We start from the raw sequence: 27380 nt of genomic DNA, 5'->3' as shown, positions 1-27380 counted from the left end.
CTCCTACGTGTACCCGTGAGTGGGTGTGAGAGAACTAGTGCGTGCGTGCACCACTTCTCTTCGTGAGAGTACAATATACTATGCCCAAAGAACGTTCGCCGCAAGAGTAATAGTACAAGTGTGTGACGTGTGAGCTAAAACAAAATGTGCGCGCCGTCTTTTGATTTTTAGAAGTTTTGAGGGTAGGGTGTGAAGAGCACATATGTGCGTGACGTCTACCTGCAGATAGACGGTGGGTGCGACGTGCGAGTCTGCGAGAGGACTCGAGAGAGTCGTGACTCGTGAGGGTGCGGGTGCATGAGAGAGAGGGGGCACATATCAATGCAATGCATGTGTCCGTAAATCATTGTCCGACAAACGTTCGCCACAAGCCTTTTCCTGATGAACGTCGTAAGGACTGTTAGATCGGCATCCGACAGTGTCAGTTTTGCCATGTCATTTAACAGAACAGCCACTCCTCCTACACATAAATCTTCCACGTGAGTGTTAGCAACTGCCGTATGCTCCCTCCGCTCCGAAATGCAGTGCATATAGCTTTATTGAAAATTCGAACCTCGCAAACTTTTACCGAGTTTTCGTGTACCAAATTGCACATGTAGAATACCATGTATATATCATTTCATTCATCTCCGAGAGGTAACTATAAAGTTGGTTGAGGAGTCTACAAAGAAAGACCATCGTATCACCCACAGCAATTTCAAGCATCCTTTAGTGTCGATGAATATCATATGAACTCTATATGATATGATTTCTATAGGTTTTTTTCCTTTGGAGCCAATTGGTTCATAGGAATAGATTCATATACTCCACATTTCAAAGGAAATAAACATGATATCATTTCTATAGCTTTAGAGCCACTTGGTTCATATGAATGGATTCCTATACTCCCTTAATTAAAAAGGAAAATAAACATTAGCGTATATTCAATAGAAAAGTTCCTATGGTATGAACCAAATTACATCTCTTTTCTAATCCCTCCTCACAGGAATTGAGAAACATGTCATCTCTATATTCAATAGAAAAGTTCCTATGATGTGAACCAAATGACATCTCTTTTCCAATCCCTACTCATAGGAATTGAGATGCTCCATGTCATCTCTTTCCCTACAACTTCCATGTATACATCTTCTATTCCTAAATAGAGAGTACAACCCACTAGTAGCTTTTTTCCAAAACATGCAACTATGGCACAAGAACTATATAGTGTGCCAATAACTTTGAAAGATGGTCGCTGGATGAAGCTAACCCGACAGTGCAGAGATAGGCAAATCCGAGCACTACTGGCCGTTGGATATCATCAACATTCCACCAGATTTGCCACATGTACAATTTAGAAGACTCCATGGTTGAACTTAAGCATAATGCACAAACCTCAAAACACAAGCACTTCTCCTTTGTTCTATGAATCTTTTGTATCATAATTGATTGTTTTTTTCTAAATGAATTGCCATTATTTGTTTTTACTTTATGATTTACTCCCTCCGTTCCAAAATAGATGACCCAACTTTGCACTAACTTTGTACAAAGTTAGTGCAAAGTTGGGTCATCTCATCTATTTTGGAACGGAGGGAGTACAATGCACAACCCCATGAATCTTAACATTTTTATAAAACTTATTGATTTTGAATGAGATGAACTATAAGAACTAAACAAACATCTACATCATGCATATATGACTCAAAGCTTTACATCCTATAGTGTGTATTTATTCATAATTTGGTTTCAAAATCTCATCGTTCAATACATGTGTACTTTACTAGTTTTGAGTAGAGTAGAAAATTTCACGTGGCCCCGGGTATATCAAAATGCAGGGCCCATGCATCATTGCCTTTCGGTCGAACCTACGTCCACAATTTTTTGTACGTACTATATCTCCACTGGTCCCCAAACCCAAAATGCTGCCTCGTTCCCGTAAAACCAAGTGGCCCACACATATTTAAGGTGTCGGCTTGAACCCGTTTACTATGATGTGGCCCCGCACGCCATAGTACTCCTACAAACCCTACCACCACACTCATCATCGGTTTTCTTCAAGAGGACGAGGGAGAAGCCGATTTGTAGTGGAGGCGCTTTCAAAAAAAGGATCTGTAGTGGAGACCCCTACCCTAGGGTGCCCTAGGTAGCTGCTGCATGCATCATTGTTTTCTCTTTTCTTTATGCTCTTGCGCCCTAGAGTTAAATGATGGTTGCTTCGTCCGTCCAGCTTAATGCGGGAAAGGTGGGGCCTTGTGATTTGACCCCTCGTCGCTCATTTTCTACTACTGCGGCGCTACGACCGGGGTGCCTCCAATTCCAACCGCTGCTCCGAACTATAATTTGGTAGATCGCACGTGGAACAAGACGGTGGATGAGCCACGTGTCGGCCAAAGGGGTCCTGTTAAGTGTGTCACCATTTCATGTGCGGACTGACCCTGCTTGAGTTGCTACGCCAACACGACAGGAGCAGCCTACCACTTGGTTTGCTCCTTGGTGAATCCCGACTATATTGATCTAAAAGGATACGTGCTGAACTACCCTCTTTGTCTCGGTTTTTTTATTTTTAGCCGTCTCGGTTTATAGGGCCTACACGTAGTTCTAGGTCATCCATTTGACTAACTAAATATGAGTTACTATGTCACAAAAAGTATATCATTGGATTCTTAAGCGCATGTAGTTGTATTTAAAAGTCGAGGGCGAGGCTTTTCCTGCGCGGTAGTCAGCGGGGCAGTTCCGCCTAGTCGGTTCGACAGAGACGCGAGAAGACAAGGGAGTAGGATGCTTCAAATGTAGGGCTGTGTGATTTGACAGCGAGTTACTGCTGGACAGGTGGGGCCCCGTGATTTGACTTGCCATTATCATTTTAACTGCGGCGCTATGACCAGCATGAGTCTCCCAGATTCCTGACCACCTCCATACAAGTGCCTGTCCCAATGCTCCACCATGTAGTAGAGGCTGGCTCTTGCATGAGAGCCCACTTCTCCACTTTTTTCTTGCCTCTCTTTCCTCCACATATGCAAAAATGCCATGTAGAGGCACTATTGTACTTACTTTTACTTGCTCCTACAGGTGCTTAAGCTTGGCACATAGGCATAAAGTCTGATGTGGCAAGTTAATCAAGAAGAGAGAGACTAGTTTGGTGACCCAAGGAAGAAACGGTGCTAAGCGTGTGTACCTAGGTGAAAAGACAATTTTGAGTCTATAGCTAATTAAATGAAGCAAACTTAGCAACACCATTTCATTGGAACAGGTCACTCCTTGGCAAATGCAATAAATACACGCACTTAGCACTATTTCTTCCTTGAGTACGAAGAAAGAGATAGAGAGGAGTAAAAAAATACACTTATAGCCAACCTTGTTGTAGTATGAGTGACTAAGTGATGACTATGTATGACATGCCAACATCAGATAGCCTAACGCACCGTGTTAAATCTCCAAGGGCACGACCGCGCGAGGGACGCGACGGTCGTGGTAGGCGCGACCATGATACGGGCTGCTGGCAGCCCTTGGATCTGAGATCAAACGGTCGCATGCTAAGTTGCTGAAAATTTGCAGAATAACCCTCGAGGATAGGATATTCACCCATAGGTCTAGAATCACGCCATGCAACCGTTCGATCTCAGATCCAAGGGCTCTCGGAAGCCTGTATCATGGGAGAATGGAAAGCCTCTACCCTGCCGTTCGCACGCTGGCAGTTCGCTCCTACTCGTCCCCGCACGTCCTTCAATACTACGGCGGTTCGCTCCTAGTCGTCCCGTCCATTCACATTACGGCAGTTCCACTAATCCTAACCCTCCTCCCAAATCCATGGCGTCCCAAATCTCCATGATCGGCGGTGAGTACAAGGTTAGAACCATCACCGGCGATGAGTTCGACGTCATCTACACCCGTTCTTCCACGACGGTGAAAGGATGCCCTTCTCGCTTCAGCCGCATGTTCGAAAACTCAGATGATGAGTGGGTCGCTGGGCTAGATGTTGAGTACACCATAGTCCTGGGACGAGAGAAGGATCTAAAGGACGAAGAGAGGAAGAAGCCCGCCATGATCCAGGTTTGCATACATAACGTTTGCTTGGTCTACCACATATGCCATGCCGACGTTGAGTGCCAGGATTTTAAGAACTTCCTCAAGGAAAAAACAGTGAAATTCTTTACTGTAGACTTTGGTAACGACAAAGAAGTCCTGTGTCGGATAGGCCTCATTGTAGGCAACACCTTCGACCTCCATAAGAATCGGTTGGTGTCCTCTCGTCAGCCTTCAATGCTGACCCTGGCAGGAGCCATGGTTCATCCTTCGTACGGTAAACTGGAGAAACCTCATTACATGTTTCATCGTCATGCATGGCAGCGGAATGTACTAGATATAGACCACATACACTATGCTGCAATGGACGGCTACCTTTGCTTCAATATGTACAATGGTTGGATGAAGAGCAACAGCCAAGTGTGCGGTTCAAGCAAAGAAGTATTGGCCAAGAGGAAGAGGGACAAGGACGAAGTCGAGGACGTGGACGAGGACTCTGAGTAAGGTGGTAGTGTCGTTGCTCATGGTGGTTCTAATGCAGTGTCTACCGGAATAGTTGCAAAGTTTAATTTCAGGTGTGCTTAATTTAATTTGAGGGGTGTGTTGTGCTGAGCCCCCAGCAGAACTATGATATGTTTCTTCTCGTTACTTTAACTCTTCAATACGTACATACTAGTATTTCTTACATTTCATCTTTTAGTTGGTATAGTACTACCACTCGTTTCTTCACATTATATACCTACAATATATATGGCCAACATCATATAGCCAGCAGTTTAGTTGTCAAAGAATTTCAGGCTGCTTAGTTTTGTCAAAGAATTCCAGGATGCTTAGAGGGTGCTTGGATCCAAGGGACTTATTTTAGTCTGACTAAAAATAGTCTCTTTAAGAGGCTAAAGTTCCAAGCACCCCTGACTAAAGAGGGGCTAAAACTAGTCTTGAGACAAAAAAATTTAGTGAGGGGTACCCCTACTAAAATGTGGATTAGTCCTCTCTCTACTCATTTAACTCCTCTCCTTTAACACAGGCGAGTTCTGGATTGGAGGGTTTGGAGGATAATAAATGCTCATTAACTTGATTTTAGCCTTTTTAGTATTTGGATCCAAGCATGGGTGAGGTTGGCATGTTTTGGTCCCACTACTTTTAGTCATGGGACTAAAACGTATCCAAGCACCCTCTTAGTTTTATTTGAGGGGTGGGTTGTGCTGGACACCATTATTGTGACTAGCCTTTCTAATAGTACTATATGCATAATTTGGCGACGAGCGCTCTCTATATGTACCACCTTTTTTTAATTTCAATTTTTGCTCCATGGTGCAATCCATCGATAGTACTACTGTACAAAAGTATACATTTTTTTAAAAGGCTAGAGTACTGTTCATCACATATATAGCCAGTTAAATTCTCAACCTAGAACGACGTGCATGCCATGTAGTAAACCGATACGGAGGAAGTATAGTAAAAATGAGGTGATTTTACCAAGCGATCGGCGGGGGAGCATGGCTTGTCATGCGGTCCCACGTGTCATGATGTACCAAGGCGATGCGCGTGTCCCTCTTGAGGCAGAAGCAATACTAGTACGTGGTTCGAGATGATGGCGAACCGAAGTGTGAAATAATGGTTGCTTCGTCCGTCTGGGAAAGTGCGGCATTGTGATTTGATGTCTCATTGCTCATTGCTACTACTGGGCCGGTACGAGTGGGGTGCGTCCCCCTGCTGTTCTGCACTGTTATTTGGTGCTTGACACGTCGACCCGGTTGCTATATGTCCCACATGTCGGCGACATGATGTACAGAATTCATGAAAGGGAGCGTCGACGGAGGAGTATACTACAGAATTCATGAAAGGGAGCGACTTAGTTTTGGAAAAATCTGTTTTTACGGAGTACGTACCCACTAGGATTTATAGGGCTCATCTAAAAAACATTCGTTTTTCCGTTTGATAAGTGTCAATTCTACTATACTAGTAGTAGTACCATTACATGTTGGATTTCGAGGTGCGTTAGATCACCCGACGCAAGCAGTGTCAAGAGGAAACAAACCAATGCATGTATAAGTTCATGGAAATTTAGTGGTCATTCATGAATTCGTTCTAATTAATGCCTCAGTAAACATAACTTCTTGAGAAAAACGAGCATACTAATTACTTGTGCAAAATACGAAATTAATTCGACCACTCACCGTCTACCTTGGTTGGAGAGATTTTGTAGTTGAGCCATAAACTGGAAAGGAGGGAGTAGTAACTTTTGTCTCGATTACTATGTGTGGCCTTGTATAGATGCAAAATGTATTTTTTTTATAGTGGCCTTGTATAAGTAAATGGAGGGAGTACTAACCAAAGTACGTAGTAGGGACGAGGAGTAAACGGAGGGAGTAGTAAAATTTTATCCACGTGCTGCGAGCCACCGCGCGCGTGGGCGAGGGAGCGGGCGTAAGGCGTAGTAAGCAAGCTTCACCTCATCCTGCGAGCCACCGCGCCCATGGGCGGCGGAGACGGCGTACTAAGCAAGCTTCTCCTCGTTCTGCGAGTTGACGGGACACATCAAAAGTACTCCAGTGTATAGAGCCTTGCCTCTAAGGTAGGCCCCACATGGTTTGCCTCTTTTTTTAATTTAACATAACGCATCAAGTCACAATTTGTTTGTTCACCCGTGGTAGACGATCCTCCCTCCACCAAGTGGACAACTAGTACACATGCCAAATTACCACGTGGGCTGCCTATTTCGTACAGAAATGAGCTCCACCGTGTACCCGCGCGGGTGTGGTTGGGAAAGAGACGGGAGTACGTGCGCCGTGCGTGCACCTCTTCTCTTCGTGCAAGTCCCCCACCTACGTGGGTGTGTGTGAGAGAGATACAAACCTAGACATAATGCGCCGTCCATCCCCATGCCTCCGCCCAGTCTGACCACCAGTCACCACCACACCCCACTCCTCCTCACCTTATCTCTCATCTTTCTCCCTCCATTTTTATATACAAGGGGCCAATATCAAAATTACAATTTGCAGATATACAAGGCCACTAACACTAATCGATGCAATATTAATGGTGTTTACCTTGTGGTACTAGCAAAGGAGGACATTAATTATCCCTTGCATGCATGCGGGAGTTTGTAAAAAAATGCATCTTGATGTTCCGTGCAATGCACGGGCATCTTGCTAGTCCATGAAAATAACACATGGAAAAATTCCACGGCTTGGGGCGGCAACTGGCTCCGTCGGGCGAGGGGAGGGAGGTGGATCAGCGAGCTGCATAGCTCGTATCCGGCGGGCTATCCAGCCGGCTTGGATGCGGAATAACTACTCTTCGTAAGCCATTGTAAGAGTGGACAAAATGGTGGAGGAGATAGGGGAGCGGCCCGGTCATGAACGGATGTGTGTCCAGAGTGGGTTTCTCGGCTTCCACACGGGCGGGTTTCATGGAGGCGTTTGAATGCGGCACGGAGGCATGTTCAGCCGGGCGTGCCGCGAGTGGCGCCCTCGATTCTGACCTAGGAGACCGTGCTGTTCTTCCACTGACATGTGGGCTCTTTGGGTGCATGGCATGCATGTCAGTGACCCAATGCAGGCAGCGCACAATAGAGGAACCTTTGGTGGGCCAGGGCGGTCAGAAGCGGGCATTTCATAAACCGATGATTGTTCATTGAGTGTGACGTCATCTTTTGAATGTAGATAAGCCTACTATGTTGATAGACCGTTCGATACGTTGTGATTCATAAAGACCGCTGCAAACATCAATGTTCTGCTTATCACAGATAAGACTGAATAATACCCGTAACAATCCATGTCCTTAACAAAGGGTGCATGCACGTATAGGTTGAACGTGTGTCTTGCGTCATGTGATGTGTGCATGCAGGCGTGCGAGTGTTGCGTGCGTGCAAGGGTACGTTTCAGTGTTGCATGCATGGGTGCGTACGTGCGTGTGTTCGTGAGTGCATGTGTACGTGTCAGTGTTGCAAGCCAGCATGCGTGCGTGTGTACGTGTCAGTGTTGCACGCCTACATGCGTGCGCGTCTTGCGTGCGTGCATGTGTACGTGCGGGGTGAGGCTACACGTCAGTTGACTGACTTTTTCAATCTCTGGTCATTAGATTTTCCAGCCGTTGGATACGAAATCAAGGGCCTCCAGTTTATCATCAAACTCCACCACCCCCCCCCCCCCCCCCGAGCCACCAGCCACCACCGGCCAAACTGCCAGCCCCCGCCGCCCGCGGCCGGCCCGCCCTCCCTGAAACCACTCCCCACCGCCGGTCCGCCGCCGCACCGGCCATCCCTCTAGCCCCCCCCCGCCGAGCTTTTTCTCTGGGGATCCCCACCCCATCGCCCAATGAATGCCCCCCAACCGCCGGTGACTGCCAACCAGAGGTCTCACGACTTCGAATACCCACCGACCACTAATTATTGCCATTTCGGTCCTTCATATACGCGCTGACGGGTGGGCCCTATGGTAATGTGCGCTGCTGAATGTGGACCATTTGACTGGTCAATTGATCGTGTTATCAACAAATTACGGAGCTGTATGGTGAGCCAGTGACCGTATGATCACCCTAAAATGTACTCCTATTTTATTAACACAGTACAGACTCAAACTACCATTTCTTTCTTTCATATACGGGCTGACAGGTGGGCCCCACGGTTACGCGCCCCGATGGTGCAACACTAGTTGCGCCGCGTGGAACGTTTCACTGGTCAATTGATTGTGTCATCAACAAAATACGGAGTTGTATGGGTGAGCCAGTGACCGTATAATCATGATATGTATTTGTTTAACACGGTACAAAAGCAAGGGCTCATATATACGCGCAAGCACTCACCGCTATAAGCGCACACACGCGAACCCTACCCCTATGAGCACCTTCGAGAGAGTGGGCCAGCATATATGATCTTGAGATTTTACGAAGTCACCATAGGTGCCTCGTAGTTGAGTGGAACGTCTCCTCCCACTGAACGTACGTCGCCGGAAAATACTGAAATTAACACAAGATAAATGCGAGCACCGGGACTTTAACCTTGGCGGGCTCGAGAAACCACTGTCCTCTAACCATCCAACCACATGTTGGTTAGCACGACAAAATGTATGTGGTGACCGTGATGAGCTTATTCTGAAGTCCAGTGACCATATCGTGCTTTCGCTTCAAATACAATGATCGTAAGTGTCGTCAACAAAATACGGAGCACGCATCAAATGCAAAGTCCGTCAGTGTCATCAACAAAATATGGAGACGTATCGTGAGCTAGATACAGTTGTACTATTGTATATGCTTATTTTCTTAGTGGCCGATTGCGTATGTGGTGTGGTGGGCACATCATTTCTAGTTGTGGTGGGTCAACATGAAGACTCATGGGTCAGTTCCATCCTGCGCCACATATAGGTTGGACCGAGACGTGTTATACGAAGACCCATGTGGAGGACTCGGCGTACAACACGAAGCTACCAGAGTCGTGGAGGACTCTATCCCCACTGGTGATAAGCCGACTATATATGATTTGTAACCCTAGGCCCTTAGTATGTTATACAAGCTTGGGGGCTAGTTTGTCGATAGTATACACACACGCACAATGCCTGGTATTCACGTGTACTTTGTACACACCCCTATCACTAATATACAGTACCAGGAGTAGGCTCTTTCTTCAACTGCAATTGAATTCTAGCATGTGCATGTGTTTATTTCATATTATCGATCCATAGAGTGAGAGCGGTTTGAAATACAGGCAATGGATGCTTTTGCAATTCATATATAAACATTAATTAGTGCACTCCATGTTGTTAGTGTGAAGCACTTTATACATTTGTCACTTGCATGGATACATTCCAAATTGCTAGCTCTGAAATAGAATACATGTCGAATTCAACATAAAGGGGGTTTCGAAGATTCGAATTCATAGGAAGTGCATTCATCTATTTGAACCCGAGATAATGGCATTTGTAAATCACATGTAAAAGGGGGCATCAATCTTTGTTGTGACTTTGAACATGCTATATATATTCATACGCATATCTAACTTTTTTTTGCAACCAAGGAGATTATATCTGGAACCATGCATGAACTGAGGTAAGTTGCATATTTTTTAATATATACTCGTGTACAATGTATATTCAAATGTACCCCCTCCATTCCAAAATAATCGTAGCTTTAGGGTTTTCAAGAGTAAAGATTAGTGAAGTTTGACAAATCCTGAAAGTTCAATTCAGAGAAACGAAAATGTTAAGGCCTTCTTTGGTTCATAGGATAGGAATTTTATAGGAATAGGAAAATCATAGGAAGTGAGATGACATGCATGTCAATTCCTATAGAGAAAGAGATGTCATTTGGTGCATAGGATAGGATTTTTTCCATTGAGTTTAGGATAATGTTTTTTCCTCCAAAACATGAAGGATTGATTCCTATCCTACATAGGAATAGGAATCCATTCCTACAAACCAAAGGGCTTCAAAGGAATTTTTCCTTTGCAAATCCTATCCTATAGAATTCCTACAAAAATCCTACAAACCAAAGGAGGCCAATGCTTCTGCTCCCAAATATTGAACGAAGCGCCAAATAGGCCTCTGGTCACCCAAAGCCGCGCGAGACTAATGTTTTGGTGGTAGGAAATTACTGTCCTGACTGTGGCCCGTGTAGCCTATCGGCCCGATGTCCAAAGGTCTAAACCGGGGTAGGTTTGTAACTTCACCAAGACGCCAGAGAAGCATTCATACGTCGTGGGCGCCTACCCATGCGCTCGGCCGAAATCTATCCCGCCCACATTTGGGACACCTGACATGACTGTCCGACCCCCACCCCGCAATATGTCCGAAATTTTAGATGGGGGTTGTAACTTTCCCCAAATTTCAAACAAGCGCGTCTCAAACCGAAACATTGTTCCCCCTTAGTTCCCCGCCTCCCTCCGTTTCCCCATTCATACTCCGTGGGCGCAAAAACGCCCTCTCCACCAGCCGCGAAACCCCAGCCTCCTCCGTCCTCCACCCCATAGTGGCCAATCCACCGCCGCCCTCCTCCATCACGCCGGAGCCGGTACCCCGACGTCGTCGTCCAACGCAACCGCAACCGCAATGCCCTCAAGGACTTAGCAGCTGAAGCCAAGGCAGAGCTGCCTCCACGACGCTAACACCGACGTGGGCCATACCAGAACCACTCCAACCACGCCGTCCTGCGCCTCACTGTTGCGACTCCACTGTCGCAACCGTCCACCGCACCGGAGCTGTTCCCGCTACGCCGTCGTTCGCCGCCTCGGATCTGCTTCCCCGCTGTCGATAAATGGCCACCGCACCACACTCAACAACTTGGCCATGGGTTCTTCCAAGGCTGTACCGTCCTCCACAACTTCTGGTTTCCGGCGAACAACAAGAAGATCGTCGGAAAAACAGAAGTAGGACACAGCACTACCAGCAGAAAGAGGTAGTCCTCTTCCCTTATTCGTGCAAATCTTACGTCTCCGCTCACACCGTATTCATCCCATGAAAGAAACTAGTTGAGCGCTTCTTACTGCATCTTCTTCGTGATACTAAATGCACAAGGTTTCCTCCCTTTTACTATTTCACCTTTGCTAGAGGTCAGTAGCCCGCCTGGATTTCAATTCAAGGTCAGTCGAACCGCAATTAAAAGAAGCAGCACCCGCTTAGGCGCGCGGAGCACCTAGTCCGCCTGTTCCCCGGGGAAGCGGCGCATCGGTGTCTATCATAGGGGTGTGAGGCGCAGGAGCTGCTTGCGCCTGATCTGGAGGTTGGCGGGGCTTGAATGGATGGCCGGGGGGCGGTGCCAAGCACGGCGGTGCGGTGAGGTCGAGGGGAGGGCGCAGGAAGGGGAGGAATACTGGGCCGGTGGTCGCTCGCGTTTCGAGGAAGATCGTCAACACTGACTCGCTGGAGGTAGATGAAGGCGATCTGCCCGTTCTTTGTACATCGGACGGTGTAGAAAAAATGGACTGACCTATTTGCTTTCAGTCGACTGTTATTTTCATAGAATCTTGTAGTAATTTAGTGTGCCATGCATGTTGTAGAGCTATCATATGTCTCCCGTCATTTATTTCTCACTGACCTGCTATCTGCTACCTTTACAATGTACTAATTGTGCACACACTTCACCCATACTCACACTATTGTTTCTTTGTGCATGGGCATTTCAGACTCTGACGCAGTGTTGATGAATGCAGAAAAGAAAAGACAGAAGTCGCTCCAGTGTAATTCGAAGATAAGCACTAAGTGTTGCAGCGCTCTAACGGGTGCAGTGTCAGCAGTTGGAGACAGTAAACTTAGCTCTGTAGTTGATGATCTCAATTGTCACACACAACCATCCCAGGTGCTTGCTTTAACTTCGCGCTGTCAAATGTGGTTGCATGTTGCATGTGGTGTCTAGCTTGTATTGCTTCCAATTTTGGTTAGATTGCATCTGCTTACTTTACACATTATATCTTTGATAATGACATGCCTTCCTATTTTTGATACATACTACATATGTCTATTAACCATGTTCGTACATTAAACTAATGCTCTTTTGTATCCCTCGTCAATCACTTATGACGAGACAGTCACCCGAGTGGGTTTCTGTGAGACGCCATACTCGTTTAAAGAGTGCAGTGTCATCCTCCCCACATGATTATCAAGAAACAGCAAGGCTAAATGAAGATAGTCAACATAGCTCTCTAGTTGATCACCGCAATTCCCCCACACCACCATCGCAGGTGCTTGCTCTTACTTGGCAGTGTGATATGGAGTGTTCGTCTTACATGAAAGTAGTGTTCATCAGTATCATGCATCAATGAGTTCTGAAGAGCAAATTTTATTCCTTTTTCTTGTGGGTTTGACTTGACAAGGCAAAATCAAGAAAGAGGAAGGAAAAGAGTAAGGAAGGCGATGATGGTGGTCCTCTGAAGCAACGTAAATGGAGCATCTGTACCGATTCTACTTGTACTGATAGTGCATTACAAGGTCCGTGTCTCCGCTCCCCTACTCCACCATCCAAGGTGATTGCTCTAACTTGGCAGTGTGATATCTGGTTGCATGTTGCATATGGTGTCTAGCTCGTATTGCTCATAATTAGTGTAAACTGCATCTGCTTAGCTTACACATGATACATGTGAATATGACACGCTTTCCTGTTTTTGGTACATTCTATATCTTATGACAAGGCACCTTTAAGTCACCACTGTGATATTGGTTGTGTCTTGCATATGATTTCTAGCATGTACTGCTTCTAATTTGTTGAAACGCCATACAGTTTGAACTTGGCAGAGTGATATTGGTTGCATCTTTCATATGGTGTCTAGCTTGCAGTGCTTCTAATTTGTTGAAATGCCTTCTGCTTAGTTACCACATCATAGGTGTGAATATCTCACACCATCCTGTTTTTCATACATATTCCATCCTCGCATCATGTGTTTGCCTTTCATCCGAGTAGTGTTCGTCAGTATCATGCATGAATGAGTTCTGAAGAGTGAATTTTATTCCTTTTTCTTATTGTTTTGACTTCACAATGCAAAATCATTACAGCTGAAGGAAATTAGTCCGGCAATGGATGATGGTGGTCCTTCAGAGCAACTCAAACATGGGGTCTCTACAGATTCTACTCTGCCATCCTCCCAACAAGATTCGCAAGACAACACAAGGTTGGACAGTCAACGTAGCTGTGTAGATGATGAGCACATCTCCCCTACTCCACCATCACATGTGCTTGCTCTAACTTGACACTATTATATGTGGTTGCATGTTGCGTATGATGTATACCTTGTATTGCTTCTAACTCGAATTGCATCTGCTTACTTTACACATAATGCCTGTGAATATGACACGTGTTACTGTTTCTAGAACATACATGTACATGATGAGCACATCTCCCCTACTCCATCATCACAGGTGCTTGCTCTTACTTGGAACTATTATACGTGGTTGCGTTTTTCGTATGATGTCTAGTTTGTATTGCTTCTGATTATGTTGAATTGCATCCGCGTAGCTTACAACTTATACTTGCAACGATCACTTACCCATAAGACACATTTAACTTGGGACTGTGATGTAGGTTGCATCTTGCATTGTCTTCTAGCTTGTACTGCTTCTAATTTCTTGAAATGGCACTTACGACGAGACACTTTTTACCTGATAGAGTGATATTGGTTGCATGTTCATATGGTGCCTAGATTTCATTTCTTCTAATTTTGTTGAAATGCCTTCCGCTTACTGTTTTTTCATACATATTCCATCGTCCTATCGTACGTGTGAATATGAAATGCTATCTTTTTTTGTATATATTCCATCCTCCTATCCTGTGCTTGCCTTACATCAAAGTAGTGTTCGTCTGTATCATGCATCAACCAGTTATGCAGAGCTAATTTTATTCATCTTCTTGTGGTTTTGACTTCATAAGGCAATATCATAAAATAGGAAGGAAAAGAGTAAGTTAGGGGATGTTGGTGGTCCTCCGCACCGACGCAAACAGAGACTCTCTAGATTTGCCACTGCTACTGCTAATGAAGTTGAAGTCCCAAGTCTACTTGATGAATTCATCTCCCGTACTCCACCATCGCAGGTGCTTGCTCTAAGTTGACAGTGTGATAATTGGTTTCATGTTGCATATGTTGTCTAGCCTGTATTTCTTCTATTTTGATTAAATTGCACCTGCTGAGTTTGTACGTTCTATATGTGTATATGACATGGCTTTCTGTGTCTAGAATACACTGCATCTATCTATCATACCATGTTCTTACATCAAAGTACTGTTGTTGTGTATCCCGCATCAGTCACTCATGATTGTACGCTTTTAACATGGCAGTTTGATAGTGGTTGCATCTTGCATTGATTTCTATGTTGTACTGCTTCTAATTTTTCGAATTGCCACTTATGACAAGACACTTTTAACTTGGCAGAGTAATATTGGTTGCATCTTTCATATGGTGTCCAGCATGCATTACTTCTATTTTCTTGAAAATCCTTCTGCTTAGTTTGCACATCGTAGCTGTGAATATGTCATGTCGTCCTGTTTTTCTTACATATTCCATCATCATACGGTTGTCTTACATCAAAGTATTGCTTGTCTGTATCATGCATCAATGAGTTCTGAAGAGTGATTTTATTCTTTTGTGTGGCAAAGTCAAAAAAGAGCAAGGAAAATAATATAGTAGGGAGTGCTGTTACTCATCGGGTGAAACGAAAAAGGTTCTGCCGTCGAGATTCTGCCGGTACTTATAGTGCAATAGAAGGTCCAAGTCCACCGGCTAAATCTACAAACACAGTATCACCTGCTCCACCAGCTGCAGCATCCGCTTCAACTGTACCAGCATCTCAACCAGTTACTCGTTCGTTTGCTCCGGAACTGGCCCGTTCCCAAGCTGCCTTCACACCTAACATTACTTCCGAAGCACTGCTGACACAACAGGACTTGGCAAGATCAGATGAACCTCATGAGCATCAACACCAAGACGATACCTGACCGAGTCAAGTTGCAGTTGCATGCTCCTTTATATGTACTCTCACACTTTGATGTACACTAACAATTTCCATATTCGTTGTTGAACTAGCACCACGGCGCAAGTGGAAACAGACATCAGGGATAATGCTTGACAGATTAACAAAATCTAAAGGAGGAAGAATGGAGATTCATTTTGAGGCAGGTTTAAAAAGGCCACGTGATGCTACAGAGTCAGCCAAGTTAGTATCAGAGGCAACCGTTGCCGTTAGGTGTCATGCACGTATCCTCCCAACATGGATCCAGTACAGGAATGAGAAACACAATACCCAGTTTAACACCTTCCTTGACAATTTATCCGTAAGTAATATTATTCATCGCAATTAGTAATATTGTCTTGCTCTGTCCCATACTTTCTAGCTTCCTCCTAATAAGACTCACATTCTTTTTTCAACAGATGAGGTTCAAGTTGCATCCGAAAGATGATACAACTAGAAAAGCATGCACTCATGTTTTTCAGTCTGCTCTGCGACAGTATCGGTACCACCTTAGAAAATCTCACTTTGAAGGCAAGGCTAACAATGAAATCGCCCAAACATCTCTAGTGGAATATATTACAGATGAAGACTGGACAGCCCTCGTTAAATACTGGTCTGATCCAAAGTATCAGGTAGGCTATATATATTTGATCAGACCACATATTGAACTTGTATTTATGTATGTGCCTTACAAGTGTATCATCTTCTAGGCTAACTGTTTGAAGAACAAAACCAACCGTTCTAAAGTGAAATTCCAACAGATCACAGGATCTCGTAGCTATATTGCACACTGCGAGGCTCTTGAAAATAGCTGCTACTTCCTTCTTTTCTTGTGCCTTATTATCGTATCTATATTGACTTGTTCCAAATACAGAGGAAATCCCGTGCGGACCAAAAAGAACCTGAACCAAATGCAGTGCAAATCTTCAAGGATTGCCACACCAGCAAGATGAAGGGCATGAGCACACCAGTTCAAGCCGCTGTTGTAAGTCCTTACTCCTCCTGCCTTGAACTGATTGGTACTGTGATGTGTTCATTTAACTACTTGGTTTGCAGCCAATTTCAGTTACTCTGTTCACTTTTATTCACAGTTGTCTTAATGTATCATTTCACTTTACATGGTTTAAAAGAGATGAAGGATATTCTTTTGTTCTTGATCTGTAATCTAGTTGTTATGTTCATGTGCGCACACAATGATAAAATAGCATGTTTGTTTTATATCTTTTTGCCCATGATATGAATGATGTCATACTATGTTCATCCTACTTTAAACCATGTCTCTTTATCCTTAGATGTCAACGAATGTGAGGAAATAGACAATACAGTAGGCATGCTACATGGACATATGTTCCGAAAGTTATTTTATTATGCAGTTGGCACTACAATACATGTTAATCTTCTATATCTAAATAGCTAGCCCCCACTAACATATTTCTCTCAACATGCAAACATGCCACATCATCAAGCAACATGCATGGCAAAAGGCCCACCACAACATGCATTCATGCACATGAAAATGTCCACCTCAACATGCAAACATATATTAGATATTTTACAATGCATTAATCAAACACAATAAAGCATATGGATTTGCAATTTTAGTTTTCGTAGTATCACTATTCACGTTCCATAGAAATCACATATCATCGAAATGTATTGCAAATATTCCCGCAATAACATGCGGGGTATCATCTAGTGTATTACAGTAGTTCACCAAAATAAGTTATGTATAAACATTAAACCTACTTTGTTTGATTTTGTCTCATTAGTAACTTATCTGGTACACTAATCTACAAGTTCAAACTTTCAGGAAGCTATGGAACAAATGATTGAATAGCCACAACCACCTGAAGGTGACGAGGCTACTACAGGCACAATGTCACCTCTTGCTGCAGTGTGTCAGTATCTCTCCACTAACAGTGCAAAAAGCACCTTCCTGCGTAATTCTGGGTTGGTTGTCAAGGTAACCTCGTCCAAATCGCCTACTGAACAAAATCTTCCTGCTAGACAGAGTGATATATCTGTCCTCTATACACAAGTCCAATCCCTAATGGATGTTGTTTCGGAAACAAGAATAGTGGTTGAGAAATGTCATCAAGATATGAATGGTTTTGAAACCAAACTATCAGACATTCGCTTCGTTGTTCAAGAGCAATGGCGGAAAAAAGGTGGAGATCGTGCTGCTCCATCAGATTCTACAGCCTGAAACATTAGCACTCAGGTCAAATGATCTGTGCTTCTATACATCTGATGGTGCTTTTATCTGGAAGGACTGTAAACTTTATGCCAACAGGCCTTTTGTTGTATGGTTGGAATTTATTTTGTTGTGATACAACATTTATGATGCTGCCTCAGGCTGCAGTAATTACGACGCTATTTTTGTATAGTGTAGGTTTATCTTAGTAATGTATTCGGCCGAAACCTTCGTAGGAGCCCAACATGCCAACATTCGTCGGGCCCATTCCAATTGGGCTAAAAACGATTATGGGTCGAAATTGGCATGTAGCCCACTAAAAATATCTAGGCCTAAATCAGCATAAGCTTTCATATTTTTCTGGTAGGCATGTGCCCACAGTGGGCCTTTAAAAGGCCTAAAGAATAATTTGGGCCCTCGGTAAAAATAGGCCATTTACAGGTGTAAATATCTCGAGCCCATAAAATACATGGGCCTTTAATAGACCGAAAGTGAGATTGGGCCCTGATTGTGCCAAATAACCCACTGAACTTTATCAGGCCGAAATTCGGACGGGCCATAAATGCGCTGACCTAATACACGGGCCTTTAACAGGCCGGAACTTCGGTCGGGCTAGATTATCGTCATTTTTATATGGGCCGTTAATGGGCCCAATATGACGTTGGGCCACATATGGCCCATGGTTTACGTCCGGCGTTAACAGGTCGAAAATGACAACAGGCCGAAAGTGGCCCAAAGCTATAGTGGGCTCTAACAGGCCGAATGTCAGACATGGCCGAATATGACCCAAATCCTTCACGGTCATTTATGGGCCGAAAGTTTTGATGGCCTGTAAATGGGCCCAAATGAAGCCGGACCTTTAACAGGCCGGAAATACACCGGGCCGTAATTTGGCCCAATTACTTAGCGGACTGTTAACGGGTCAGAAGTGACCATGGGCCATGTTGATGACAAGTTTAGGACAGGCCGTTGATGGGCCGATTTGACAGAGAATGTTGGTCCTTTAGCTGGGCCGGCCCATTATGGTCGGCAGAATCTAGTGGGCCTTTAGCTGGGCCGGCCCATTATGGTCCGCAAAATCTTGTGGGCCTTTAGCTGGGCCGGCCCATTATGGTCTGCAAAATCGTGTGGGCCTTTAGCTGGGCCGGCCCATTATGGTCCACTAAATTTTGTGGGCCTTTAGCTGGGCCGGCCGATTATGGTCCGCTAAATCTTATGGGCCTTCGGTTGGGCCGGCCCAGTTAATCTTTGTGGGCCACTTTTGGCCAGTGCACGTGTCAACATATCATAGGCCCATCTCGACCGTTGGATGAGTGACACCTGTGCCAACGTAGAGCTGACGCATGGATCCGTCAGCCAATGAGAATTTTACATGTGGAAAATCGGCATTGGTCGTGGCTGTTAACGGGTTATCGGATCCAAAATCCGACCCGATAGCTTAACGGCGTTCCGTTACGGTGGATGTCACGTGTCGGTCACCCTTGACAAAAGCACTTCTGTGACGCGTGATTTATCGTCATGGAAGTGGACACTTCCGTGATGATAATTTTGACAATGTCATGGAACACTTCTACGACAGCACATGTATGACTATCTTGATTCTGTCATAAATTTGTCATGGATGTACATGCATGACAGAAAACGCGACCTACTATGACAAACACGTATCATCACGGAAGTGTATTTTTTTGTAGTGTGGATTGCCTTAAGAGGCTGCTTTGCGCTTCTGCTGCGAGGGCCGCAGTGTGCTCCTGGGTGCGGAGAGAGCGCTATGTGTTTCCATTGATGTGATGACCCCCCGAGGTCCTGGCATCTTGAGCTCGAGATATGCATAGTGCGGTACCGCGTTGAATCTCGCAAATGCGGTTCACCCGAGCAGTGCATGATAGCCCTTGCGGAACGGGACTATATCGAAGATTAAATCCTCGCTCCGGAAGTTATCCGGGGATCCGAAGACCACTTCCAGTGTGACTGAGCCTGCGCAATGGGCCTCTACACCTGGTATGACGCCTTTGAAGGTCGTTTTTGTGGGTTTGATCCTTGAAGGGTCTATACCCATTTTGCGCACTGTGTCCTGATAAAGCAGGTTCAGGCTACTTCCGCCGTCCATAAGGACTCGAGTGAGGTTAAATCCGTCGATGATTGGGTCTAGGACCAGTGCGGCGAATCCGCCATGACGGATACTAGTGGGATGGTCCCTGCAATCGAAGGTGATCGGACAGGAGGACCATGGGTTGAACTTCGGGGCGACTGGCTCCAATGCATATACATCCCTTAACGCACGCTTCCGCTCCCTCTTTGGGATGTGGGTTGCGTATATCATGTTCACCGTCCGCACTTCTGGGGGGAACCTCTTCTGTCCTCCGGTGTTCAGCTACCGGGGCTCCTCCTCGTCATCGCCATGTGACCCCTTATCTTTGTTTTCGGCATTTAACATGCTGGCCTGCTTGAACACCCAACATTCCCTGTTGGTGTGGTTAGCTGGCTTGTCGGGGGTGCCATGTATTTGGCACGAGCGATCGAGTATTCGGTCCAAACTGGACATGCCCGGAGTGCTTCTTTTGAATGGCTTTTTCTGCTGACTGGGTTTAGAGCCTCTGAATCCGGCATTGACTGGCGTATCCTCGGTATTGTCGCTGTTGATGCGGCTCTTGTGTTTGTTGGGACGTGACCTGCCATTGCCATCCTTGGTATCCGAAGTACCATGGTTCTTTGATATATTATTGTTGTGAGCCAGCCAGCTGTCTTCACCCGCGCAAAAGCATGTCATGAGTGTCGTGAGGGCTGCCATAGATTTCGGCTTTACCTGGCCAAGGTGCTGGGCGAGCCACTCGCCGCGGATGTTGTGTTTAAAATCTGCTAGGGCCTCTGCATCCGGATAGTCGACGATTTGATTTTTCTTTGTCAGGAACTGTGTTCAGAATTGCCTGGCCGATTCCTCTGGCTGCTGAATTATGTGGCTCAAGTCATCGGCATCTGGTGGTCGGACATAAGTGCCCTGGAAGTTGTCGAGGAATGCGGCTTCGAGATCTTCCCAATAGCCAATGGATTCTGCTGGCAGGCTGTTGATCCAATGCCGAGCTGGTCCTTTGAGTTTGAGTGGGAGGTATTTGATGGAATGTAAGTCATCGCCGCGGGCCATGTGGATGTGGAGGAGGAAATCCTCGATCCATACCGCAGGATCTGTTGTGCCGTCGTATGATTCAATATTTACGGGTTTGAAACCCTCTAGGATTTAATGATCCATTACTTCATATGTGAAGCATAGGGGGTGTGCGGCGCCTCTGTATTGGGCTATATCGCGACGCAGCTCGAATGAGTCTTGTCCGCTGTGTTTGGCCCGGCTGGATTTTCTTTTACTGTATCCGGCGTGACGGTTATCGTCTCGCATAGTGGCGCGCCCTCGTGATCCGTAGATCGATCTTGCATGCTTTGCTTTGTCCTCCAATATGTCTCGCAGGTCTGGTGTATTTCCCCATGCCTTGAAATTTATTTGAGTGGCGTCGGGGTGTGGGCTGAGCTTTTGGCTGAAATGCCTCTCTGTCGTGGCCACGGGGTGGCCGATCAGCCGCGTCATACACTGGGGATGCATGTTTTGGAGCTTCCTCCTCCAGTCGGGGTAGCAACCTGTGCTTTGGGTAACTCTCGGAGGGACGTTTGAGTTTATATTCCTCGGCCACAAGGACTTCAGTCCATCTGTCAGCTAGCAAATCTTGATCATCTTGAAGCTGCTGTTGCTTTTTCTTAAGGCTATTTGCCGTGGCTATAAGCCGGCGCTTGAAGCGCTCTTGTTCGACGGGATCCTTAGGCACGACAAATTCGTCATCGTCGAGGCTTGCCTCGTCTTCGGAGGGAGGCATGTAATTATCATCCTCTGCCTCTCCATCTGCTGCTCTCTCGGGAGGGCTGGCTTCTCCATCCTCCTGCTCTAAATCCTACTGGAGGGGATTGTTGTTATCTTCGACACTGTTCGGAGTGCTATTATCTCATGTGCTGGTATCACCGCTTTTGCCTTGGCGAGACTTGGAGCGACCCGTTGACGTCGGCGCTTGGGTTGCTTCTTGGAGGGGTCATCCTCCGCTGTCCCGTCGCCATTGCCTTCTTTGGGTGTGTCCACCATATATATATATCATATGATGAGGTGGTTGTCCAGTGCCCTATGGGCAGTGGTTCTTGTTGGCCTCCTGCATCGTCGTCCATGTCGTCGATGTCTTCGGAGTCGAAGTCAAGCATGTCGGTTAAATCATCGACAGTGGCTACTAAGTGGGTGGTGGGTGGGCGTCGAATTTCTTCGTCATCCACATCACAATCCTGCCGGACATAGTTCGGCCAGGACTCTCCTGACAAGGAGAGAGACCTTAATGAGTTCAGTATGTCACCGAAGGGTGAGTGCTGAAAGCTATCCACGGAGGTAAACTCCATGATCGGCGCCCAGTCGGATTCGATAGGCACGGGCGCAGGCGGTTCGGAGTCCGTGGCCGGGGAAGGATCCGACAGTTTGGCATCATGGCTCTCGTGAAGGGTAAGGTCGATACTTGGCTCGATCGCCGCTGAGGATACGGCCTCCGTGGCGGGGTCTATCCACCAGTCCATGGATGGCGCAACTGGCTCCGAATTGAGGGTCGGAGTGCTTGCCGGTGCGATCTCCTGAACACTGTCCGATGGTAGAGCTAAATCATGCTCATCATGATCGGTGTGGCGCACTAACAGGGGCTCGAATTCATCGAAGATCAAGTCTCCGCGGATATCGGCCGTGTAGTTTTAAGCTTCCAAACCTTACCTAGTGGCCAGGGGCGTAACTCTCGATCTGCTCCAGATGGCCAAGCGAGTTGGCCCGCAGTGCGAAGCCGCCGAATACAAAGATCTGTCCGGGAAGAAAAGTCTCACCCTGGACCGCATCGCTATCGATGATTGAAGGAGCCATCAAGCCTAATGATGACGACACAGAGGAACTCTCAATGAAAGCACCAATGTCGGTGTCAAAACTGGCGGATCTCGGGTAGGGGGTCCCGAACTGTGCGTCTAAGGCGGATGGTAACAGGAGGCAGGGGACACAATGTTTTACCCAGGTTCGGTCCCTCTTGATGGAGGTAAAACCCTACGTCCTGCTTGATTGTTCTTGATAATATGAGTAGTACAAGAGTAAATCTACCACGAGATCGGAGAGGCTAAACCCTAAAAGCTAGCATATGGTATGATTGTATGTTGTCCTACGGACTAAAACCTCCGGTTTATATAGACACCGGAGGAGGCTAGGGTTACACAAGGTCGGTTACAAAGGAGGAGATATGCATATCCATATTGCCTAGCTTGCCTTCCACGCCAAGTAGAGTCCCATCCGGACACGGGACGAAGTCTTCAATCTCATATCTTCATAGTCCAACAATCCGGCCAAAGAATATAGTCCGGCTGTCCGGAGACCCCCTAATCCAGGACTCCCTCACCTGGCCTCTGTTCCGAGCTCCCCAAACTGCCAGTAGCGCCGTGAGCCGCCCCATGGTCGGTCCCCTGTTGGCTAGCTACCTTGAACATGTGGAACGTCTTACGGAGATTATGGGCCGGGTGGTACTAGTACTTGTACAACTTATTCAGATTGCCATAGTTCAAAGACAGCTTGTACATGTGTGTGCATATGACAGAGTACATGCATGGGCAAACCTCTAAGCCGCCACTGTTGCCGTACCACCTCTGCCTCAACCCGTCGTTGCTGCGCCAAGTCACCACTCCTGCCATCGCCAAAGATCAGGTCGCAATGTTACAAGTGAAAGTTCAAATTGCCAAGGCGTCGGCTTGTGCTGCTACTCTCCACGTTGTCAGTCCTGAAGTGTTCGTCTGGAATTAATTGAGCAAAGAAAATAAGTTATAGAGCAGTACTAGTTGAGTACTGTTTATGTAAAGGCCAAGTTGACAAGGCACTCCAGGAAAGCATTGTTTATTTATGGTGATTGCCTCAATACTAGAGGAGAAGATTCTTCCTGATGAACTGGTGCAATCAAGCAAAAGATGAGCATGCAATATTAAAATAATGATGGAGAATCAAGGTTGGGACTACTTTGGTTGATTAAACAAGACACCCAAGTGCTGCTCCTGGTGGTCGATGCAAAGAGACAGTGCTAGATGATATACGATAAATTCATCAGAAACCGGAGTCCGCGAGGATGACGGACACGACCCATTTAAAAACTGATGGATGCGTGGTTATTTGTTTGGCTGTCAAGGCCATCACTTGGTCGAATTGCCGTACAGTCGCTTCATCTGAAAAATACATCAGGTGATATCCATCCTATCTATTTCATTTGTATATAATAATATGTCTGCGAACAGATAACCTGGCTGGTAATATTTTTTGCGCAGGACAATTATTGACTACAAAAGTGATGCCATGTGGCGGATATGGAGCGGGCGCTAGCATCATTGTGCAACGGCGTCCGCTCCCACTCGCTATTCTACGGGCGCGCGCAAGTCGCCGCCTCTGCGGCCTAGTCTACAATTGACTCACCGGGACTGCGACTGCGCGCTGCTTAATGGGTGTGCGCAAACCGCCGCCCGCGCGACCCATTCTACATCAACACAATGCGGCTAACTTGCCCGTTCGCACGGTTTACCACGCCGCTTCACCGTGGTGATCAACTGATCATCAACTCCGCGGTGGATATTTTCTAGCCTAACATATCAGGTGAAATCCATCTATTATATTTTTATATTATATATTGCTTTCTTTAAAAGAGCAATTACTCTGGCTTGCAAGTGTTTCAATGCAAGATAAGTTGTTTAATGCAAAAGGAATTTTTATATCACTGAGCTGTTGAATGACTCATACCGGTTTATATCATGGTCAACTATGGAGAATCTCAAGACAACTCCTTGAGTCACCTTGAGACTCGGGGGCTATGATGACATGACTCAGTAAATGATTGCCAGTTTAAAGCAGATTCAAGAACTCCGGGTCAGTGGAGGAAAGATAACCCGGTCCCAGAAGCTACTGCTATATTGATGAAAATTTAAAAGGCCGTCAGAAATATTCCGGCTCACAATGATGCTTCCGGTTTACAATCTGGTTCAAGGAAAATTTATCTACCACAAAGCTTTGAAGCTCTCAAATCTGGTTCAAAATACGGCTCAAGGTAAACTTGTCTCTCGCAAGCTTTGAAGCTCTCAATATCTGGTTTAAGAATTTCCGGTTCAAGAAGAATTTATCTCTCACAAAGCTCGAGTTCTCAGGAAAATTTAAAGGGACCAAAGAGAGTCTGTTGCAAGGCACAACTCAAACATAGGTACCCTGCTTCAAAAGACCATTGGGGGCTAATTGTATTTGAATCTAGCTTAACCCCTTTTGGGTCCGACTTTGATCGTATTCGAATCAAAGTCATTAAAAAAATTCTCAAGATCACTAGGGGGCTTCCTGTTCAAACATAGGTCGTATTCGAACCAAAGAGAACATAGCTGTCGGTACCCTCTTGATCGGCGCAATGCCAAACCCACTAGGGGGCTTCTTGATCGTATTCTAATCATAGCTTAACCCCTTTTGGGTTCGACTTCGATCGTATTCGAATCAGAGTCGTTAAAAAACTCTCAAGGTCATTTGGGGGCTTCCCGTTCAAACATAGGTCGTATTCGAACCAAAGAGAACATAGCTGTCGGTACCCTCTTGATCGGCACACTGCCAAAGCCACTGGGGGCTACATGATCATATTCGAATCCAAGATTAACCCCTTTGGTCTGGTTTACTGATCATATTTGAATCAGAAGCCTCAAATTCTTCTTTCTTTTTTGCTTAAGTTTTTTGAAAGCAGTCTTTTGGGTTTGTCTTGAGACTTTTTGTTCATATCTGAAGAATATATGTGGTTTCGATTAACCCGGCTTGATTTTGGATGATAAGTCGCCATATATGACAATCATAAACATTAGGAAGTTTTTGGCTTCTAAAGATTGGGTTATCACCCTTACTGCACAGGTATCCTAAACCGGCAGTACGATTCAATATCACAGGAACCAATTTTTCAAACTGGGTTATATTATTCAAATCTTTAATAGCCAACAAGGCTGGATTTTTATTATGGTTATCAATAACCAATATTACGATTGAAGTTTTCAAAGTCGCTTCGGCGCAATGGATATTATTTTATCAATGGATATAATTTATTCTACAATGGAAAGAATAGTCTCGAGTCGCTGCAGGCTTACGACCCGACACTTGGGGGCTATATTATTCAAGTTGAGATTGCATCAAATATGCAAGTCCCATGTCACTACCAGTATGTACCATGGCACTTGGGGGCTAATGTAAGGTCATTTTTTGATCAACTTATTGAAGACCCGACTCATCCCATTGTAAATGAGCCGGCCCTTGGGGGCTACCAATTGCTCCTGTCAACAATTCAAGGTACACAAGTCTTAATCCTTTATATTGAAGGGTCCACTTGCTCAGTTGGTAAAGCACAAAGCTGTTAACCTTGTGTACGTGGGTACAAGTCCCATGATGGGGGTTACATCATATGATGTTCTTTTCCAAAAAGTTTATATAAAGTCCCAGCTCAATATTATCTTACTGAGCCGACCCTTGGGGGCTACACGTTGCTATTCAAATCTACATGATCATATTTATGAAGTCCCTGCTCAGTATTGCATAATGACCCGACCCTTGGGGGCTACACTGGTTGAAGTTTGTATGAGCATAAGGCAATTACAAGTCCCAGGTTGCTGCAAGCATGACAACCCAGTAGTTGGGGGCTACATATGTGGAATATTCAATTTTGATTAGTGATTGAGATGGACAATCTGGATTTCTTCAAGGTTGCAACATTTATATTGAAACAAGTCTTAAGTTATCACTATGTTTCTCCTCTTAAGACTTGGGGGCTACAGGTAATATGGATATGAGGGAGAGAAATCTTCAAAATTCTCAGTTTTGACCCGGTGTCGGCAACAATTATAACTTGGCATTATCTATTTATAACCCGGCAAGTCTTTCATCTTTAAGCCGGTTCAAGGTCACATGAGTATTTCAAAGACCAATTTTTTAAGCATTGGGAGCTGAGTCAAATGAATTATTCTTCACAGTTTTTTTGTGAGAAACCAACGTCAGCAAATTGATTATGAAGTTGGCTATTGACCCAGATTTTCTGGAAGAAGGAAATGACAAGGAATTAAAGATGTTCAGGTGCCGGCTTACAAGAATATTTAACCCGGAGCATAACCTATTAAAATTGTTCTTGTGTTTTTTTACAGGATCAGTTTAACATGGATAAATCCAAATTAAACTGGGGGCTAATGTCGGGGATATACCCCGCGGTGTGACCCGGCCGGAGATATGACCCGGCTAGGACTTAATGTTTCATTGGTGACCCGGCAGACTATAAGCCGGTGGGAATAGTTAAAGCAGGTTAAGCAAGCAGACACAATCATGTAACCCGACAGAGACATTCATGTAACCCGGCAGACACAGTCATGTAACCCGGCAGACACAGTCATGTAACCCGGCAGACACAGTCATGTAAGCCGGCCGATTAGTTACTATAAGCCGCAGAATGTTTAAGCCAAACAGTTAAGCAGACAGTTAAGCCAGGCAGTTAATAGGATAGTTAAGCCAGACAGTTAAAGCCAGACAGTAAGTCGGTAGTTAAAGAAGCCCAAGATGTTAAGAAGACCATGGAGAGAAGCCCGTGAAGAGAAGTCGGAATAGTTAAGTCTTAAGTCCAAGTTGGACTCTACATGTAACCCGCCCCTTCAACATATATAAGGAGGGGCAGGGCACCCCA

The sequence above is a fragment of the Triticum urartu genome, chromosome 6A (genome assembly GCF_056163025.1).
Source record: "Triticum urartu cultivar PI428250 chromosome 6A, HENAU_Tu73, whole genome shotgun sequence".
Classification (NCBI taxonomy): Eukaryota; Viridiplantae; Streptophyta; class Magnoliopsida; order Poales; family Poaceae; genus Triticum; species Triticum urartu.
The sequence above is the reverse complement of the archived record's forward strand: the minus strand, read 5'-3'. Positions refer to the sequence as shown.